Source organism: Ranitomeya variabilis, chromosome 1, assembly GCF_051348905.1.
Source record: "Ranitomeya variabilis isolate aRanVar5 chromosome 1, aRanVar5.hap1, whole genome shotgun sequence".
In the NCBI taxonomy this organism is placed as follows: domain Eukaryota; kingdom Metazoa; phylum Chordata; class Amphibia; order Anura; family Dendrobatidae; genus Ranitomeya; species Ranitomeya variabilis.
The window spans coordinates 308,904,174-308,927,186 of NC_135232.1; the positions used below are offsets into that span (position 1 = coordinate 308,904,174).

The following is a 23,013-nucleotide window of genomic DNA, read 5'->3' on the forward strand; positions in this document are numbered from 1 at the left end:
AGGCACGGTCCCGTTACGTTCTTTCTTGTTGCCAAGCCTCTGTCAGGATCCCACCTCTGACAGAGACCCTACTGTATCTTCCCCCACAACACCCTCTGCCACAAGATGTTGCCTGGTTCCAACCCAGTCAGCTTTCTGATCTAACTTCCTGCCTGACCCCCAGTTTACCCACTATGGTGGGGAGTGGCCTAATGAATAGCACCCTTAGCTCCCCCCGGAGGCCCGACTGTGAAATGTATTGGTGTCTGTGATACCTGATCAGATGAACTCCTTCAGTGCCATCAGACGCACCATAGCTCCCCATAGTGGCGGAGCCACAGTACTGCAACGACCAGGACTCTGGGGCGCTGCACTTCTTTAACAAGTTGATACAAATAAATATTGTAGTGCCACTACAAGGTGTACCGCAATGTAAGTGGCACACTGCCAGGTAGAAGCCTAGCCAGAAAAGACCAAGTTAACAGATGGATAACAGTGTGAGAACACAGGCAAGGTAGTAAGGCTACGTTCACATTTGCGTTGTGCGCCGCAGCGTCGGCGCCGCAACGCACAACGCAAACAAAAACGCAGCAAAACGCATGCACAACGCATCCTTTTTTTGATTGATTTTGGACGCAGCAAAAATGCAACTTGCTGCGTCCTCTGCGCCCGGACGCGTGCGCCGCAGTGGCGCATGCGGCGCAAAACGCAAGTGCGACGTATGTCCATGCGCCCCCATGTTAAATATAGGGGCGCATGACGCATGCAGCGACGCTGCGGCGCCCGACGCTGCGGCGCAGACCGCAAATGTGAACGTAGACTAAGATATGTTTTGCTTAGGCTACTTTCACACTAGCGTCGGACGACGCACGACAAATTGCGTTAGCAGTGAATGCGCCGCACAACGGGGGCAGCGGATGCTGTTTTTCAACGCATCTGCTGCCCCATTGTGAGGTGCGGGGAGGAGGGGGTGGAGTTACGGCCGCGCATGCGCGGTCGGAAAAGACGGGAACGACGCACCAAAAAACGTTACAAGCAACATTTTTTGGTGGCGACGGTCCGACGCAACCGTCGCACGACGGTTGCGACGTGTGGTAACGCATCGCACTGCGTCGCTAATGCAAGTCAATGGAGAAAAAACACATCCTGCAAGCACTTTTGCAGGATGCGTTTTTTCTACAAAAAGACGCATAGCGACATGCAGTGCACGACGTTAGTGTGAAAGTAGCCTTAGAGTGATCTTTCTTTTTCATTCTGTGGGTATATCCAGAGGCATGTTTTTATTTAGTGTCACAGCGTGGGCCATTTTATTCTGATATGACACAATGTGGACATTTTTTATTAAGGGGACACAAGCAAGTGCTGCTTAAAGGGAATCTGTCACCCCAAAATTAGCCTATAAGCTAAGGCCACCGGCATCAGGGGCTTATCTACAGCATTCTGTAATGCTGTAGATAAGCCCCTGATGTAACCTGCAAGATAAGAAAAACAGGTCCGATGGGTGTTGTGGTCCGGGTCCAGTGCCTCCCATCACCATATGATGATGACCGCGACGCCCATCGGACCGGACCGCATCGGGACCACCCCTGGGTGAGTATAATCTAACTTCTTTTTTCTTATCTTTCAGGTTACATCGGGGGCTTACCTACAGCATTACAGAATGCTGTAGGTAAGCCCCTGATGCCGGTGGCCTTAGCTTATAGGCCAATTTTGGGGTGACAGATTCCATTTAATACTGGGATACAATCCGGTAGTATGCCTTCATCATTATAGATGATGAAGCCCTTCCTGTATCGGAGAGAGCTCTGATCCTTGCAGTTTAACTCATTATATGCTGCAATCAGAGGGAGAGGGCTAACTCTGTCAGTTATTCAGAGTTTAGTGAAACAATTGGTTGCCATAAGTATATGCCTATTATGGTCTAAAACAGTTTTTCCCAAACAGGAGTCCCAGGAACACTGGAGCTTCTTGAGCTCTGAACCACAGTTCCCCAGAACACAGTTACAAGGCCTGTCATTTTTACAATGGGAATGGCAAACTGATTTTAGTGTGCTCAAAGATGATTTGCAAAGCAGAAAAAGCTAGCCAAATTATAGCACTGGCCAAGAATTCTAGTAGGATTTACCCGCCCTTACCAAGCTTCTGTTAGTGTAATACTGACAGGCAACAATGCCTTAGAATGCAAAGTATTCCAACACATTATTCTCAGCCTCAGGTCCTGTACTGGGACATTACAAATACCAAACTACCGCAAATTCTGTGCCTGTTTCATGAGCGACTTTTTGACCTAAAAAGGCACGAAACGTGATTAAAGACAAAAAGAAACAGCATTTTTTACTTTTTCCAAAATTCATGAACGGTGTAGGCCATTTTGAAGAGTTTTGTCCAAAAAAATCATAATGGATAAACAAGAAAGAAAAGTGACTTGGAAAAAAAGCGCAATACGTGAAACACATTTCTGACATTGTAAAATATAAGGAACCAATCAATTCTGCTTGCATTTTCTAGCCTGTCCTGAAATAATACGCCATGCAATATTAGGCCTCTAATACCGCAGAAATTCATTGCGAGTTTTAGGAAAGCCTTAAACGATATGTGGGAGCATAGCCCTATATGAACTTTTTTTTATCTCTTAGGTTGCGGCTATGCAGCGACGTGTCGTGTGACCGCAATTCTCTAAAAATTTGTGCAACTTGTCTGCTACTTGCAGCTGTATGAGTATTTTAGAACACTGATTTTGCTGCAAATAAAACAGCAAGACGGGTTTGCTAGATAGGGACTTTTTTATGAAACCATGTACAGGTCCTTCTCAAAAAATTAGCATATAGTGTTAAATTTCATTATTTACCATAATGTAACGATTACAATTAAACTTTCATATATTATAGATTCATTATCCACCAACTGAAATTTGTCAGGTCTTTTATTGTTTTAATACTGATGATTTTGGCATACAACTCCTGATAACCCAAAAAACCTGTCTCAATAAATTAGCATATCAAGAAAAGGTTCTCTAAATGACCTATTACCCTAATCTTCTGAATCAACTAATTAACTCTAAACACACGCAAAAGATACCTGAGGCTTTTAAAAACTCCCTGCCTGGTTCATTACTCAAAACCCCCATCATGGGTAAGACTAGCGACCTGACAGATGTCAAGAAGGCCATCATTGACACCCTCAAGCAAGAGGGTAAGACCCAGAAAGAAATTTCTCAACAAATAGGCTGTTCCCAGAGTGCTGTATCAAGGCACCTCAATGGTAAGTCTGTTGGAAGGAAACAATGTGGCAGAAAACGCTGTACAACGAGAAGAGGTGACCGGACCCTGAGGAAGATTGTGGAGAAGGACCGATTCCAGACCTTGGGGAACCTGAGGAAGCAGTGGACTGAGTCTGGTGTGGAAACATCCAGAGCCACCGTGCACAGGCGTGTGCAGGAAATGGGCTACAGGTGCCGCATTCCCCAGGTAAAGCCACTTTTGAACCATAAACAGCGGCAGAAGCTGTACTTTTTTCTGATGAAAGCAAATTTTGCATGTCATTCGGAAATCAAGGTGCCAGAGTCTGGAGGAAGACTGGGGAGAAGGAAATGCCAAAATGCCTGAAGTCCAGTGTCAAGTACCCACAGTCAGTGATGGTGTGGGGTGCCATGTCAGCTGCTGGTGTTGGTCCACTGTGTTTCATCAAGGGCAGGGTCAATGCAGCTAGCTATCAGGAGATTTTGGAGCACTTCATGCTTCCCTCGGCTGAAATGCTTTATGGAGATGAAGATTTCATTTTTCAGCACGACCTGGCACCTGCTCACAGTGCCAAAACCACTGGTAAATGGTTTACTGACCATGGTATTACTGTGCTCAATTGGCCTGCCAACTCTCCTGACCTGAACCCCATAGAGAATCTGTGGGATATTGTGAAGAGAAAGTTGAGAGACGCAAGACCCAACACTCTGGATGAGCTTAAGGCCGCTATTGAAGCATCCTGGGCCTCCATAACCACGCCGCATTGAAGAAGTCATTTCTGCCAAAGGATTCCCGACCAAGTATTGAGTGCATAACTGAACATTATTATTTGATGGTTTTTTTGTTTGGTATTAAAAAACACTTTTATTTGATTGGTCAGGTGAAATATGCTAATTTATTGAGACAGGTTTTTTGGGTTATCAGGAGTTGTATGCCAAAATCATCAGTATTAAAACAATAAAAGACCTGACAAATTTCAGTTGGTGGATAATGAATCTATAATATATGAAAGTTTAATTGTAATCATTACATTATGGTAAATAATGAAATTTAACACTATATGCTAATTTTTTGAGAAGGACCTGTATGTGGTATTAAAGTTACAATTACCTGTTATTACATTTGTTTTACCTCTACAGGACAGAAGCAGATGCATCGGCAGCACACCTGCCACAAAAAAAAAACTGTGCTCCAGCTTTGTAACAAAGGACTTCAGATTGACCTCTTTTATCTTTATGAGCTGTGAATTTATCTTTCAGTTCTTCTTTACAGCATGTGGGAGGAGGAATATCAGTGAAGAGCAGAAAAGGGTGAACCTAAGATATTAATGAAATACTTAACTCACACACCTTAAACATGGCCTGTGCATCCCCTCCGAGAGCTGGCGCCATTCCGAGAAAAACGCACGCAAGCGAAACATGCTATTCCTGGTGACCTTGTGGTGGAGCCCGGGCGGGATGCACAGTGGATTTTCACAAGACCATAAATTAATTCCTTGGCCTAACATTTGCCTGCCAGGGATGGGAGCTAATAAATCTTTAACGGCAGAGGTGTTGTGAAGGCTCGTGCTACAAGTAGCTGATGTGAAAGGGAAGGATTTGTGGATCCACTGATAATTAATGGGAGAACAGATACTGAACAGAATGTTATTTGCTTTTACTTAAATATTTGAAAAAAGAAATAGCAATTCATGGGGACAGCTGCGGTTGTCTTCTGATGTGGAGTGTCACGGTTAGTTCATATGTGTCAATATTTATAATGCATTTTTTTTATGTTCAAAGAGTTTGAAAGAGATTTTCAAGTTTTATGTATATGAAGCAAAATTCTACAATTTAGATACATTATGTTTCAACCCCTTCAAGACATATGTTGTATATTTACATCATATGTCACATATATTTACATCATACGTCATGTCCCTGACTTTCATGCAGGTGTCGGCGCTGAGCCCGCATCTTTCCATGCACATGACACTTGATAAACAGTTGTTATGTGCCTTTAACAGTCGCTGTGTCAGTGTTAGGGCTCGCTCACACTGCCATAAAACACGGCTGACTGCTATACGATGTTTTATCAGATAGCGCTCGTCCCAATGTTATTCTATGGGGCAGTGCAGATCAGAGATTATTTTCTCATGCCGATTCGGCAGCATGCTGCAAGTGCACCCGAGAATCAGATTGCAAGCACCCCTACAAGTTTATGGGTGCGTGTGAAACATCGGACTGCATTCGGATGTTATCCCAGTGCGGATGCCGGCAATAGAGGAGATGGCGAAATGACTTTCTCTGTCTCCTCCGCACCTGTGCTGCCATTCTCTCGTGCGACAGAATTGGAACACAGAGAACTGACACTCGGCTCACGCTCACAGCATAGTTTGAGCTGAGTATTATGTGCATAATCGTCCCTATTCTCTCACATGGGAGAATCGATGGCAGTGTGACCCCAGCCTTAGACAGCAGGCCAGCAGCATCAGGATAATGAGACCCAATAAACTACTATACATTATTATAGTCAGACAGAGAATCAGTAAACAAAGAAATTTACAACATAAGTGACAAGATAACGGCGAGGCTGTGACAAAAGCTGGAAAGAATTGACTGTCTGAGCAAGCAGCATTTACCATGGATCAAGCATCACTGCCTGGAACAGTCTTCAACCATAAACTCTAGATTTGGTACCATGGCCAAGTCTATAGAGTATTGCTTTGTCACTGCCAGCTATCTTCCTGATAAAATTGTCAAATGAAGTTTGGGTGAACTGTGAACAAGGAATGTAGCTGCTACATAAATATTATTAAGGGTACGTTTGCATAAGCTGACAGGCGGCATTAAATGACTGCCGATCAGTAAACCTTAACCAATTGGTTGGTTAAGGCTGAGTCACACATAACGATATCGTTAACGATATCGTTGCAACGTCACGCTTTTGGTGACGTAGCAACGATCTCGCTAACGATCTCGTTATGTGTGACAGTGACCAACGATCAGGCCCCTGCTGGGAGATCGTTGGTCATTGGGGAATGATCAGGACCATTTTTTGGTCGCTGATCACCCGCTGTCATCGCTGGATCGTCTCTTAGGGTGCCAACCTCCACAGTAAGGCAGTTTTGAGTATCAGTGGTATCTAGGACCATAATAGGTTAATTAACATTTTTTGTGACAATTTTTTTGGGGTCGGGGTTTTTATATTGTATTAATAAAAGTAAATTTTAGGGGTTATATGTACGTCGCATTCATGTTTTTTCCCCTACAACATTTAGTTTTTGTTTAGCTACTTTAATTTTTAGGACATGGCTAGTTTTTTGTCGGCACCAATCAATACGGAGTTGTGGGCTCAGGACGCAAATCAGGTTTTCTCAACCAGTACACTCCCCATTAACAACGCAGAGAACCCCTCTTTGAAAACATTGTTTAAAGAACTGTACTGGGGTTATAAAGAAAATATCAGATCGTGGTGGGAGGTAAGGGGGCTAGAAAATTATATTAAAAATCAGATTGTCCCCAAAGGATTACGGATTAATATACAGCCCTCACCACGTACTACGAATCCCCACTTATTGGCAGCTTGGACCAAGGAGTCCACAGAAGCCTCAATTCGTTTTATGCAACTTCTGATAAAAGAGGAACAGAGGCTCTTTGAAGAGTCCTCGGTAAAATTGAAGAGCCTAATAGAAAAAGTTCAAAAACATAAATCGGATCCAGAATTCGTGAAACGAGAAAATACATTACAAACATCTGTGGAGAAGTTTCAAACGAATCTAAAAGAACGCAAACATAATCAATTTCTGCGGGATCTTAGTGAGTTCAAAGAAAACAGGGCATACGAGTTCCAGGTGGGAACCGTTTCGGAGGTGTCTTCATCAGATATTGACACCTCTGACACAGAGCGGACGGAGGGTTTCTCTGGTTATCGGGGTAAGGGGAGATACGGGAGAGGCAAATGGCGACATTCAAGGGGCAATTACAAACCGAGGGGTGGAGGGAGAGGTACTCAGCTAAGCCTTACCTCAAATGCACCGTCCTTTTCCTCATCATCTCAGTCTTTTTTGGATCAGGGCCCACTGGCAACGGGGTACGACCTTCGGAAAAGACAGTTATAGGTCAAGGGCAAATTGTAAATCTATCATCATATAATCTGTCCAGTGAAGAATATTCCGTCTTGCTAAAAGGCCTAAACTTTGTACCAACGGGGGCTTTTAATTGTTTTCAGTGGGTTAAGGACCTAAATTTGTTTGGTCGAAACCTTAAATGGAAACTGTTTTTCCAAAAGAATGATGTGGAGCAGTGCAAAAGACTGGGTCTATCGGAAGAGGACATTGATGGATTACGGAACCTAACTGATCTCTTGAGGGAGAATGAACTTGAGAGGGGGAAAGGACCGTTTACGGATCTTAAAACTAGAAGCACCAGAATGCCGCCCTGTAGTGAAATCACCAGTGTTGATATTTTTATGAAAATGGTGGAGGCGGATCTCTGTAAAATTCCACGGTTTAATCAACATTGTGGCTCCAACCTCTCTGGAGAAGAACATATGGCCCTTGAGACCCTGGAGAATAACAGGGAGATTATTATTAAGGCCTCAGACAAGGGCGGCAATCTGGTGCTTATGGATCAACAGTTATATTTAAAAATGTGCTATTCTTTGCTTGACGACCAAAATACGTATGAGACCCTGGAACATGATCCAACCCAGGGTTATGCTGAGGAATTATTGGACATTTTGATTAGAGGCAGAGAAGGGGGTTTGGTGTCTCAAAATGAATATAAGTTCTTGATACCAAATAATCCAGTTAAACCTACCTTCTATGCTCTACCAAAATTACATAAGGGCACTAGTCCCCTTAAAGGTCGCCCGATTGTAGCAGGAATTGGTTCGTTAATGCAGAATAGTGGGATCTACTTGGATAAGGTCCTTAGATCATTTGTTACCTCTTTGCCCTCATACGTACGGGATACGTCACATCTGCTCAGCCAATTGGAAGGTATTACGGTAGGAGAAGATACCCTGCTGGTTTCTATAGACGTAGAGGCTCTCTACAGTAGCATACCACATACATGTGGAATGGAAGCCATTTTTTATTATTTACAGACAAGAGCGGTGGAGTGTAGAGAGCACAATTTGTTTATTGAAGAACTCCTACAATTCTGTCTCACGCACAATTACTTCCTTTTTGATGGGAAGTACTTCCACCAGCTCAGGGGTACTGCGATGGGGAGCCCCTGTGCCCCCACATATGCAAATATCTTCCTGGGCTGGTGGGAGGAAACCCAGGTGTTTGGGGATGACCAGGTATGGTGGAATTCATATGTCTGTCTCTGGGCCAGATATATAGATGACATCTTGGTGTTTTGGTCTGGCCCAGAGGCGGAGCTCCGCCGTTTTGTGGAGACCATTAATATTAACAACATTGGTCTATGTTTCACCTATGAATACCATGTCAGTAGTATTAATTTCTTGGATCTGACTATTTCCAAGGGGTTAGATGGTAGTATCAACACCTGTACCTACCGTAAACCTACCTCAACAAACAGCCTACTTAGATGGACAAGCCATCACCCGATCCCCCTGAAGAGAGGGATACCTAAAGGCCAACTTATGCGTATTAAAAGAAACTGTACGGATGACGGTGTTTTTAAAAGACAGGCGAAGGATTTATATCAGCGTTTCAGAGCAAGGGACTATCCCTGTGAAGTATTGGATGGCCCATTCCATGAAATATCAAAAATAGAGAGGCAGTCCCTCTTGAGACAAAAAGACATAATAAACCAACAAGAGAATAACATAGTCAGACTAATAGGCACTTTTGACGGACAGTCTGAGAGGGTATACCAGGTTTTCAAAAAACACTGGGGGATTCTTCAAGCGGACCCTAACCTGAGCAAATACATACCTCCCAAACCTAGTATCACGTATAGGAGGGGAAGATCGATAGGAGACCGTTTGGTACACAGTTTATATCAGAGACCATCTAAACCAGGGACATGGTTGGAAAGAAGGCCCCTGGGTTTCTTTAGATGTGGAAATTGTACTAAATGCGTCTTCATGGCTCAAGGAAAAATGTTCAAAAGTGCAGCGAATGGGAAGACTTATGGGATAAGAGACTTTGGAAATTGTAAATCAAGTGGTCTGGTTTATAAAGCAACCTGTACTTGTCCTATGGACTACATAGGCAAGACCCTGAGGGAGCTCAGGGTAAGAGTAGGTGAACACCTGGGTGACATCAGGCACGGACGTGATACGCCTGTGGCTCGTCACATGAATAGTCATCACGGCAGAAATCTTAAAGAAATCACATTTAGCATGATTGAGTTGGTACGGCCCAAAACTAGGGGGGGGGATTTGGATAAAATCATACAGAGACGGGAGACAGAGTGGATATTTAGGTTACAGTCTCTGTCCCCTAAGGGCCTTAATGAGAACCTCTCTTTTACGTGTTTTTTGTAAAGAATATACCATCATATTTATCTGGGGATAGGATAACTTTTTTTGCCCTGTATGTCCTTAAATTTGGTCATTATGCCGCTATAACTACCTGTCTATACATTTTTTAATGTGCTCCTTATTGTAGGTTTGATCTAAATATCTCATGTATTGTAATATATACATTTTGTTATTATAGGATGCTGAGGTCCTCTTAGTAAAAGAAATTTGTTTGCCGTTTATACCTTGAATTATCGTTATCATAATTATCTAAAATTATATGCCCCTCTACTAGTTTCCGGTATATAGTTGCAGCCTGTCCACATAGCTTGGTTGGCCCTTGGAGGGGTCTAATACTCGATCCGAGACCTACGGACATGCGCGCTGGTCAGGACGAATGTGACAGGGCTTTGTATAGTAGGATCTCAATATTCTTACTGCGCAGGCGCTTTCTGACACGCAGCTGGGTGCTGCGGCTCTGGCTTGCGCTCCATTGGGATCCCGGACATGCGCACCTCACGCCAGGGTGAATACCTTTGTATCGCGGGTATTTGGTTTTATACGCGCTATATCGGGCTTTATATTATATGGCGCCTTTATACTGCAAAATATGTGAATGGGGCTATTTAAGTAGAACGGTTATTTATTTATTTATTATTATTGATAAAATGAGGACGTAGGCACCTTATTGACCCATTAGGGACTCCGTATGATAGGGGGCGTGACTTAATTTGGCACGCAGTTTGTTATGGGCTATTTAAGCTCATACTGTCATGGCCGGCTTATGCCCTATATCCAGGCGGCATGCTGCATCAATACATCATCGCTTCCTCCTGATGAACCGCAAGAGCGGGGAAACGCGTTGAGGAGATATGAGGAGACACGGCACACGCTAAGTTCACCCTTATTATTTTTTCCTATGGCTGCTTTTTTATGCTTTACCAGAATAGAGGTATTATACTATTGACTATGTGCCCAATGGTGAAGCTAATAATATAATATATTTACTGTTGCCACTGGAGTAATGATTTCTTTCTGGCAATAAATTGAACTATACAGGACTGAGCAATATCCTGGCTGCCATTGGAATACGATTTTTTGCATAAGGGGCACTATTTGCTTAAACTTTTGTGCGTTATGCCAAACAATTCTTCTATATGGAGGCACCTATCTAGGTCCTGATTATGGTTTACATTTTATAAATTATCTTTTCACTACTGCACTTTCCCTATATTGTTTTCCTGCCTGCACTTTAAGGGACAGTGCAGGGGAGATAGGGACAGTCTGCGTTGAGTGGGGGCGCCAAAAAATCGTCTCTTAGGGTGCCAACCTCCACAGTAAGGCAGTTTTGAGTATCAGTGGTATCTAGGACCATAATAGGTTAATTAACATTTTTTGTGACAATTTTTTTGGGGTCGGGGTTTTTATATTGTATTAATAAAAGTGAATTTTAGGGGTTATATGTACGTCGCATTCATGTTTTTTCCCCTACAACATTTAGTTTCAGTGTGACCCCAGCCTTAGACAGCAGGCCAGCAGCATCAGGATAATGAGACCCAATAAACTACTATACATTATTATAGTCAGACAGAGAATCAGTAAACAAAGAAATTTACAACATAAGTGACAAGATAACGGCGAGGCTGTGACAAAAGCTGGAAAGAATTGACTGTCTGAGCAAGCAGCATTTACCATGGATCAAGCATCACTGCCTGGAACAGTCTTCAACCATAAACTCTAGATTTGGTACCATGGCCAAGTCTATAGAGTATTGCTTTGTCACTGCCAGCTATCTTCCTGATAAAATTGTCAAATGAAGTTTGGGTGAACTGTGAACAAGGAATGTAGCTGCTACATAAATATTATTAAGGGTACGTTTGCATAAGCTGACAGGCGGCATTAAATGACTGCCGATCAGTAAACCTTAACCAATTGGTTGGTTAAGGCTGAGTCACACATAACGATATCGTTAACGATATCGTTGCAACGTCACGCTTTTGGTGACGTAGCAACGATCTCGCTAACGATCTCGTTATGTGTGACAGTGACCAACGATCAGGCCCCTGCTGGGAGATCGTTGGTCATTGGGGAATGATCAGGACCATTTTTTGGTCGCTGATCACCCGCTGTCATCGCTGGATCGGCGTGTGTGACGCCGATCCAGCGATGTGTTCACTTGTAACCAGGGTAAATATCGGGTTACTAAGCGCAGGGCCGCACTTAGTAACCCGATATTTAACCTGGTTACCATTGTAAAAGTTTAAAAAAAAACAGTACATACTCACATTCTGATGTCTGTCACGTCCCCCGGCGTCCACAGGGTTAAAACTGCTTTCGGCAGGAGCGCTGCTAATGCACGCGCTGCTGCCGAGAGCTTCCCTGCACTGACTGTGTCAGCACCGGCCGTAAAGCAGAGCACAGCGGTGACGTCACCGCTGTTACTGCCGGTACTGACACATTCAGTGCAGGGAAGCTCTCGGCAGCAGCACGTGCATTAGCAGCGCTCTTGCCAAAAGCAGTTTTAACCCTGTGGACACCGGCGGGGGACGTGACAGACATCAGAATGTGAGTATGTAGTGTTTTTTTTTTTTACTTTTACAATGGTAACCAGGGTAAATATCGGGTTACTAAGCGCGGCCCTGCACTTAGTAACCCGATGTTTATCCTGGTTACCCGGGTGCTGCAGGGGGACTTTGGCATAGTTGAAGACAGTTTCAATGATGCCAAAGTCGTTCCCCTGATCGTTGGTCGCTGGAGAGAGCTGTCTGTGTGACAGCTCCCCAGCGACCACACAACGACTTACCAACGATCACGGACAGGTCGTATCGCTGGTCGTGATCGTTGGTAAGTCGTTTAGTGTGACTCCAGCTTTACTTACCTGTTTACACAAGCAAACCGCAGGTGCACTGAGCAATTTGTAATACACTGCCACAGGCTGCCGTGGTTCTGTGCAAAAGATAATTTCACCCACATCTTGCCTGTTCATCATGTGATCAGCAGCCGGTTTACACTGAAGAAAACAAGCGTTCAAGAGAATGCTAATTCAGCATAAATGCAGCTTTAGGACCGTTTATACCACCCCATTGGTGGCACTAAACAATCGTAGAACAGATGCTTGTTTGCAGAAAGGAGGTTGTTTAAGGACCTGTTTAGACAGGTAGACTGCATTGATTATGAGCACGGAATGATGGGAAATATATAAAGATGACCAATCGATTTAATGCAAATTCAATTAGAGTCGAATTTTATGAATTCGAACAATTTGCAATTCAATTTACGTGAATGACCAAAAGCTGCCTGCCACCAGTTTTCACATTGTAGAAGATCGCATAAGTCACAGAAGGCTGACATGAACTCAGACGTGACCTCACAGACTTCCCATTATGCCTTGCAGCTATCACATCATAAGTTATTGCACAGATAATAAAGAGAGAATATCAAAGCCCATACAAAAGTCTAAGCAGGTAATGCAGCAGCCTACTTACCTAGCATTTTGTATTACGTCCTTTTTGACAAAGGTTGAATAATTGGGGTTGAATAGATTGTCAAAATCCTGACAGTAGTACTACCAAACACAGACCACAATTGACCTCCTTTACCCCGACAAGGGTATTAGTGGGAAGGAAGCAGAGACCATTATGGAATTTATCGCATATCACTCATCCCAATCACAGCAGGATGTTGATATCTCCATGGGTAAGGGCACATAATGCTTTTTTTCCAGGACAGTGAAACCAACAAGGTTTGGTGAAAAGTGGAAACCATTTCAGGAGATTTTTTTTTTATTCTGAAACACCTTCTATAACTCTTTTCCTGGGTTCCTGAAGCAGTTTGGAAGCATTTTTTTATTGGCATTTTCATAAGCCTTTTTGAGGATATATTTTGAGCTTGTTTTGGAGCATCTTTTTGGATATTTTGCTGGTATTTTCTTAATTCCATTCAGAAACTTTTTTTTTAGGTGAAAACGCTCACAAAACACCCCAAAGGATGCTTTGGCATCTTTGTGCATCTTGCCTTTCCATTGACTGGTATTGTAACATGGATTGTCTTCCAAGTGGGAAACATATGAAGACTGGTCTGCTCACTTCTTTCAACTACATGGAAATCAAAAGTGCTAATAGTAGTTCAAAAGCCTGAACATTTGAAAGGCAAATCTTTTATACATAGAAATGCATAGGAAGAATCTGTTGAGCATTTTACGAGTTTTTAAGTTAAAAAACATGAATGATGTGTTAGTTCAGTGTGCTATGAAATGGGCTGTTGGTTACTACTGAGTTACCATCCATTTCTATGTTAAGGACACTTTGACATTAGTACAGCTGTGTTTGCATTAAAGAGATAAAAAGGGGCTGGATATAGACCTAGGAATCCTCAGAGTGTTATACACATGCTTACAGGGCAATGGGCCTATCCGCAAATCCAAATTTTTGGGAAAATGTATCAAACTGTGCGAACAGTGGCGTATCGCCTATGATGGCAGACCACGCGGCCACTATTGTGCCCATAAGTCTGGGGTGCCCAGCACCAGTGCATCAGGCAATTATGCTGTTTGGAGGGCTATATGGAGGCCATTATGCTAGTTGGGGGGCTAGTAAGGGACATCATACAGTGAGGGGTTGTGTTAGGGCCATCACACTGTGTGGAGGGTTGTGTTGGGACTTTTATACTGTATAGAGGGCTGTGTTGGGGTCACAGTTCGTGCATCATACTGTGTTGAAGTAACTATACTTTGACAGACAGAGGAGGTACAGTAGGTTTATCACACTGTGCATGTGGAGTGTACTATGGGGGAATTTACTTTGGGGGTATCATACTGTGTTTAGGGGCTCTTTGGTTGGCATCATACAGTATGGGGGCAATGAAAGGGGAATCTGGGGGAATATCTTCTGTATCCCCGCCGGATATTCTTTTTTTTTTTTTTTCTGGGGGGAGGGGGGGGGCGAATTTGATTTTTACATAGGCTCCTAGTTGTTAATTTGAATTTTTAAATGATACGATCATGTCTAGCAATAGATTATTCTGGCCATATAACTGCCATTATTCTCGACAGCACAGATCCTGTTTATAGAACAATGTGCTGGCAAGAATGATGATCTTTTAAGCAAATCAAAGGATTATTTCAGCCGACAAATGAGCATTTAGCTCATTCGCCTGGTGATTGATTGTCAGCCTGTTTACACTGTACAATTATCTGAAGAACGAGCAGACTTGTTCACATGCATTGGGTATTAGGAGACCAAACAAGTGTCTAGAGAAAATTCTCCACCTCACTAGCGTTTTACGTTCAGAGTCGGAGTCCATAGACCCTTATGCCAGATTCTATTTTATTAACAAAATGTAAAAGTCACTGAGACCCATCAAAATCAGGCAACTTTTTAAATTGGGAACATGATATGATATATTACTAATCTAAGCTGTCCATGTCATCCGCAGGCGAACTACTATTTCTTGCATGACAATTGGCCTGTCACTGTGGTAATCTGCATGAGTACAGCATGGCAGATAGCCTGCATTAATTTAATTAGTCTCATCAACAACTGTATTTCACGCAAGTAAAACTCGCAGGATGCTTTACACTTCTCTCTGTCTTGTATGTGTACCCTCAGAATGGTTGCTGGGGTTTGACGTCTTCTAAAGTAGATGATAACGCCAAACCTCAACTTTCCTTTAAATACTATTCAGATTTTATGGGTCCTTGATAAAGAATAATAATATATTAATAATTATATATTGAATCCCATGAATTCACTCTTTATTGAACTTCTTATCTTTAGTATCAATGAACTATAAAGTTTTTAAGCACATTTATCCATAAATTACACCCAGATGTTAGTTATGATAGTGTGCGAAATATCAGGTGAAATTGCATGTGTTGAGTTTAAGTATTTGGAAATATTCTGCTTACTAATGATGTAATTACTAATACCTACAATAAATTCTGCCTCGTGTACACAGCAAAACATGACTAAACACATATGCGGCTTGTAGGTTATTGATAGCATACTATTCTGCTTCTCTTTGTAAATTTCCACATGATGCACAGAATATGAATTACATGTGTCCTATCTACTTAATTGCACCCATCTATTACCTATATAAATTACCACACCTATCTATCGAGCTTGATTTGGTTTGGTCCTCAAAAAGCAAGGGGTAAAATATAAGTCTTAGTTACAACATGTATTTATGGGTGTCGTCATTAAGTAATTGCCATAAATATTAAAACCACCTTTATTTAGTTTAGTATTTTCAAAATCACAATGTCTATAGTGTTCTACAGATTGTCTGAAAAGTGCCGAAATGGATACACGCTACGTAATCAGCTGTACCGATACCTTTCAATATATGTATATTATTATATATGATGTCTTCTGTTTTGTAAGGAGATAGGTCCACCTTTGACATAATCAGTGACTTCTTTGAAACAGGAGACTTTAATGGAGTTGTAAAATATGTCACATGTTTACTGCATAGTGCCTATACTATAGATGATGCTGTGTCTTTGGACTCACATTAGTGCTTGGAATAGAGCAGAAATGTAGTAAATACATATATACTGTATCATTGATGGATGGCTACAGTGAATGTGACAGTTCTAGCTTTCATGTTGCCCTATTAGGGTATGTGCACACGTCCGGATTTCTTGCAGAAATTTCCTGAAGAAAACCGGAAATTTTCTGCAAGAAATCCGCATTTTTTTTTGCGGTTTTTTTCCGTTTTTTTCGTGTTTTTTTTAGCATTCTGCAAGCGAAATTAGCTTGCAGAATGCTAAAGTTTTCCAAGCGATCTGTAGCATCGCTTGGAAAACTGACTGACAGGTTGGTCACACTTGTCAAACATACTGTTTGACAAGTGTGACCAACTTTTTACTATAGATGCAGCATCAATAGTAAAAGATAGAATGTTTAAAAATAATAAAAAAAATAAAAAAAATGCTTATACTCACCTGCAGACAGCGGATCTCCTCAGCGGCGTCCGTTCCTCTTCCTATAGCTGGTGTGTGCGCGCAGGACCTTCCATGATGTCGCGGTCATGTGAGCGGTCACGTGAGCGGTCACATGACCACTCACGACCAATCACAAGACAGTGACGTCATCACAGGTCCTTCACCGCACACCAGCTATAGGAACCGAAGCAGCAGCATGCAGCGGTGAGGCGGGAACACTGCGGGGGACATCGAAGGTGAGTATAGGACTATTTTTTATTTTAATTCTTTTATTTTTGACCAATTATATGGTACCCAGTGCGTGGAGGAGAGTCTCCTCTCCTCCACCCTGGGTACCAACCGCACATAATCTGCTTACTTCCCGCATGGTGTGCACAGCCCCGTGTGGGAAGTAAGCAGATCAATGGACTCCTAGTTGTGCGGAATCCCCGCAATTCCGCATTTTTAATGAACATGTTGCTTTTTTTTCCGCGATGCGATTTTTTCCGCGCAACATTTGCACAAAAAATGCGGAATACACGGTAAATAATAGGAGGCATATGTTAGCGTTTTTTTCGCGTTTTTATTGCGGTTTTTAGCGGAAAAAACGCGAACAAAACGCAAAAAATCTTGACGTGTGCACATACCCTTAGTCTATGACATTGCTAAAATATAGTCAACACCATCCTGATGTGCAGTAGACACAATTATATTACTGTTTATTTATTTTGCATATTTGCTTATAATGCCATTAATTTCTACAGCACTTTACAGACATTATCACTATCCTTATTTGGTTCATAATCTAAATTCCTTATCTTTATGTCTTTGGAGTGTGGGAGGGAACAGGAGTACCAGGAGGAAACCCACACAAACATGGCAAGAACATGTAAAAATCTTGCAGATATTGTTTTTTGGTAGGACTTCAAACCAGGATTCCAGCGCTGCAAGCAGGGCAACAGTGTTACCCACTGATCCACCATCCTCTGGCTGATACAGTGGGTACAGAAAGTATTCAAACCCCTTTAAATTTTTCACCCTTTCTTTCATTGCAGCCATTTGGTAAATTCAAAAAAGTTCATTTTTTCTCATTAATGTACACTCTGCACCCTACCTTGACTGAAAAAAACAGAAATGTAGAAATTTTGGCAAATTTAATAAAAAAGAAAAACTGAAATATCACATGGGCATAAGTATTCAGACCCTTTGCTCAGACACTCATATTTAAGTCACATGGTGTCCTTTTCCTTGTGATCCTCCTTGAAATGGTTCTACTCCTTCAGTGGAGTCCAGCTGTGTTTAAATAAACTGATAGAATTCCGATACCGAGTTCCGATATTTTTGTGATATCGGAAATCGGAATCGGAAGTTCCCAGTGTATGGTTCCCAGGGTCTGGAGGAGAGGAGACTCTCCTTCAGGCCCTGGGATCCATATTCATGAATAAAATAAAGAATAAAAATAAAAAATATGGATATACTCACCTCTCCGGCGGAGCCTGGACCTTAGCGGTGTAACCGGCAGCCTCCGTTCCTAAGAATGCAGTGAGTTTAGGACCTGCGATGACGTCGTGGCTTGTGATTGGTCGCGTGAGCGATCACATGAGCGGTCACGCGACCAATCACAAGCCGCGACGTCATCGAAGGTCCTTTACTCAGCATTCTTAGGAACGGAGGCAGACAATTGGACCGGTGAGAGCCAGGGGCCGTCCGAGGGGTGAGTATATCCATATTTTTTATTTTTATTCTTTATTTTATACATGAATATGGATCCCAGGGCCTGAAGGAGAGTCTCCTCTCCTTCAGACCCTGGGAACCATTCCGATATTTTGTGTCCCATTGATATGCATTGGTATCGGGTATCGGTATCGGCGATATCCGATACTTTTTGGGTATCGGCCAATCCAATCCGATACCGATACCTTTGCATATCGGAAGGCATCGCTCAACACTACTGTTAAGTATTTCAAGGTATAAGGTAATACACAATAGGACTAAGCAGCTTACATGATTAATGTGATGTCAGGCTAAGTAGCCAGTAACAATGTGCACACCATAACATTAAAGTGGCCGTTTGTAAAGAAAAATTATATCAGAACAAATACCCAAAAAGGTTATAATTACCCTATGATAAGCGTACCCCTTAACGCGCGTTTCGATCTCGTATCTACCTCAGAAGGGGTGTGAAAAACTTGTTGCATCATTCCCAAGAAGAGTCATGGCTGTACTAGCTCAAAAGAGTACTTCTACTCAATACTGAGCAAAGGGTCTGAACACTTATGACCACCATGTGATATTTCAGTTTTTCTTTTTTAATAAATTTGCAACAATTTCTACATTTATGTTTTTTCAGTCAAGATGGGGTGCAGAGTGTACATTAATGAGAAAAAATGAACTTTTTTGAAATTGCCAAATGGCTGCAATGAAACAAAGAGTGAAAAATTTAAAGGGGTATGACTACTTTCCGTACCCACTGTATAGCTGCATAGACGATGTTATGTGACTGGTGCTATATTATAGTCACTTATATGAAAGTGAAAACTTACAATAGTGATGCTAAACTTTAATTTTCATTAATAAGTCTTATTTGTATTGACTAATAATTATAGATACTACTATATAGATATTAATACTGGAATCATGTAGCTATTACCGCTTGAGATCATTAACATTATTGTTTGGTTGGTAATACTGCATGGCCATATATACAGTACAGTATAGGGACACTATGTATTTCCCACTGCAGTTTGGGCAACAATATGGAACTAATATGGCTGCATTGGTACTAATATTTGAGCTTTACCACTGTTTGGACACAAATATATGGCAGTTCTTCTAAGTGGCTGGCAATACTACTTAAGAGTTATATTATTGCAATGGAGGGACAGTCGCAGTTTGTTAGTTGTGAGCACAAGCAACCAATGGTGAGGCAGGCTCTCTCAAAAATGTACTCGCTTATCATTGATTGTTCATCAGCTGCCTACTTTACCAAGTCATCTCCAAAGCAATGCTATCAATTGAGTTCAAGATTGTCAAGATTGGGTTCTCAGACTGAAGCACTATTGCGGTCCATTCGTACAACCGACTAGGCCGACTAAATGACTGCCGATTGGTAAAGATTTACTGATCAGTAGTCGACTGCAGTGAACAACGCACACTGAACAATGTATTCCAGATTGCCTGCCATTGTCTTTTGCAGTGCAAGTCTTGTTTACACAGGATAATGTGCTGCCATGAATGATGATCTTCTGCGCTGCACAAAAGAACATTCCACCCAATGAACAAGCATTTTGCTCATTCATTGGGTGACCGGCATCCCGTTTATAATAATGAAAGATTATATTATGCAATGTGCATTCTTATGAAAACTAATTGTCCCAAAGGTTTGTGAGCTAAATAAAAGGGATAACAATAGTTTTCCTAATATTTATTGAATAAAAAAGGTGCGGCACTTTGACAGTTGTCATAAAACAGAAGCATGGAGACGACACCTGTCACCACAGTGAATATTACCATTATGTGCTGTATATGTTATCACAAAAACAGCTTTGCATAAGGCAGCGATGTGTTCCCGAGGTTGGCATGTCTGAGAATTGGTACTGACTGTAAGTCACCTTCTACTGTAGTGCAAGTAACTCAACAAAGTGTCAAGGTGGTGATTTTTCAGGTGTGAGAGGAAAAGGCTACTGGGACTGTTAATATTATTGCTCTTTGTGCCCAAACATATGGAAAGACAGGAGGGTGTTTAGCAATGGATTGGTCAAACATCGAGCAGCACAAGTTTTGGAAGAGGTGAAATCTAGAAGAAGGCGTAGGGGAGCTCACTGATAAGAACTATGATGAGTTATTATAGCAAATAGCAAATTACAGCAAATATTTAGAAATAGGAATGTCATCACATGTTGTCCTTTGTGATCTAATCAGGCTGGAAGTACAAAAACTATTGGTATCTTTTACTGCATTGGTACACTGACATGCACAAAAGACTTGCTAGTCAACATTTTGTACATCAAAACTAATGGAATGGTCAGCCGCACGCTGCCATCAACAGTACACAGAGTCTACAGAATCAAGGAACCATACTTGGTACCAAATCTTCAAACATAGAATAAGTAAACTGGTGGGAGCATTAAGGCAAAGTGCATTGACTGTTAACCCATTACATGCTTAATAAAAGATCTATGGGTTGAAAAATAGCTATTATGTAATTAGCGCAATAAACTTTGTTGTAACGCCATGTGGACATGGGCATACTCTCTCTGCGTTTTAAGTTTTTGTGCATGTCACTGTATCAATGCAATAAAAGACACCAATATTTTTTACAAGTAATGCCCCCATGGTGACTCCTTTTATATTTGTTGCACTTGTGGTCCTACATTCTCCCAGGATGCACCTGACTTGCGGGCAGATCTCTAAATATCCTCACACTGTGGATCTGTTTCTAAATCAGGCTTTTTATTTATTTTTATTTTACTTTTACTCATTTATATACACATGTCCGCTAAGTCCAAAGCACTGCCAGCTTTTTAACGCAGGTGATTCCACATGTGTTCATTGAACCGTGCGGAATCACAGCATCCACTACATTGTACGGGTGACATTTACATATCTTGTGGAGACTCGCGTCGCCGCAAAATAAATAGATATGCTGCGGTCTGGAAGGCGCGTCGCATGTCCGTCTCCGCAGGTGATCCATGGGTGTCCGTGCACACATAATGGGCATGGTATTTCTTGAAATTCCATCCACTATGCTGTAACATCTGGACACTGCGGGTTGGATGCTGTGTACGTACCCTTGGACATTTTGACAGGGAGGGGGATTTTACATTTTCACTAAAGACAGCCAAAAAGTCCTGGCCCATTAGAAAAATAACAGCCCCTAGACTCCTGTTCAACCACGTGAATCAAGTCAATGGTACTTACAGAAAGAACAAATCAAGCTATGGATATGTCATAATTGTCTTTGGAAGGAAATCCCCATCATCTTTGTAGGTCTAAACATGCTCCACATGGTTTTTTTACTCAAAATATCACAAATAGTAGAAGACTATTTTTAACTTTTCAGACTCTGCAACTCTAAACCTAGTGGCTAATAACATGTCATATATTGTATCAGGGACAGATTAAGAATAGCCAAAGCCCCGAACAGTTTAGAGGGAGTGGGCCAACCCCCCCAGCACCCAATGTGATACATGAGAATCCCAGCATGCTCTGGGATTCTCAAATGAATTGTGCAGTGAGGGAAGGAAAGGGACTTTAAATTCAAGTACACTACCGTTCAAAACTTTAGAGTCACTTAGAAATGTCCTTATTTTTGAAAGAAAAACACAGTTTTCTCCAATGAAGCTAACATTAAATGATTCAGACATACACTCTATACATTGTTAATGTGGTAAATGACTATTCTAGCTGCAAACGTCTGGTTTGTAATGCAATATCTTCATAGGTTTGCGCCCCCTGAGGAAGGTATTCTTACCGAAACGCGCGTCGGGGTGGTTCGGTGTCCCCTGCGTTGGTCCAGGTCCACACTATCAGGTAATATTTATACTGCACTTGCTCTATATACTTGTGACTACACTATTGCCTTCCATTGAGGTGTATAATGTGTTGTACCTGGATCCATAGCAGGGCATGCCATTCCTTGGGCTATTATTTTCTCATGTTGCTTTTGGCATTTTATAACATCTACTAGCCCTACTGCACACTGTTGGTTTGGTTCTTTGTTTTTATTGTCAAATGTGTTATTAATATAGAGTGTTTTCTCGGATAGTAAGACTGCATCTGTTCTTGTTTCTAGTTGTACTATATGTTGGCAGTTTTCCGTATTGTCCATGCAGGGGTGGTGCATGTAATTTGATAAATGTTATTAGTTACTGAGTGACTTGCCTGCACCACCAATAATGCTCATTGGAATTTTTCTCAATATCTTCATAGGTGTATAGAGGCCCATTTCCAACAACCATCACTCCAGTGTTCTTATGGTACCTTGTGTTTGCTAACTGTGTAAGAAGGCTAATGGATTGTTATAACACCCATGAAAACCCTTGTGCAAGTATGTTAGCGCAGCTGAAAACAGTTTGGCTGATTGAAGAACCTATAAACCTGACCTTCCTTTGAGCTAGTTGAGAATCTGGAGCATTACATTTGTTGGTTCCATTAAACTCTCAAAATGGCCAGAAAAAAGAACTTTGATATGAAACTCGACAGTCTATTCTTGTTCTTAGAAATGAAGGCTATTCCATGAGAGAAATTGCCCATAAACTGAAGATTTCCTACAACGGTTTGTACTACTTCCTTCAGAGGAGAGCACAAACAGGCTCTAACCAAAGTAGAAAGAGAAGTGGGAGGCCCCGCTGCACAACTGAGCAACAACACAAGTACATTAGAGTCTGTAGTTTGATAAATCGACGCCTCACATGTCCTCAACTGGCAGCTTCATTAAATAGCACACGC

At 41.9% G+C, this 23,013-nt stretch overlaps 1 long non-coding RNA gene across 1 annotated transcript in view; it reads left to right on the forward strand.

Moving 5' to 3' along the window:
- Positions 1 to 22,672, forward strand: part of LOC143793952 (uncharacterized) — a 71,905-nt gene extending 49,233 nt beyond the window's left edge. Inside the window, exons 2-3 of the long non-coding RNA XR_013220349.1 lie at positions 22,007 to 22,095; positions 22,495 to 22,672. This is a non-coding gene — a long non-coding RNA (uncharacterized LOC143793952). The remainder of the gene's footprint in view (positions 1 to 22,006; positions 22,096 to 22,494) is intronic.
- Positions 22,673 to 23,013: the final 341 nt, after the last annotated feature.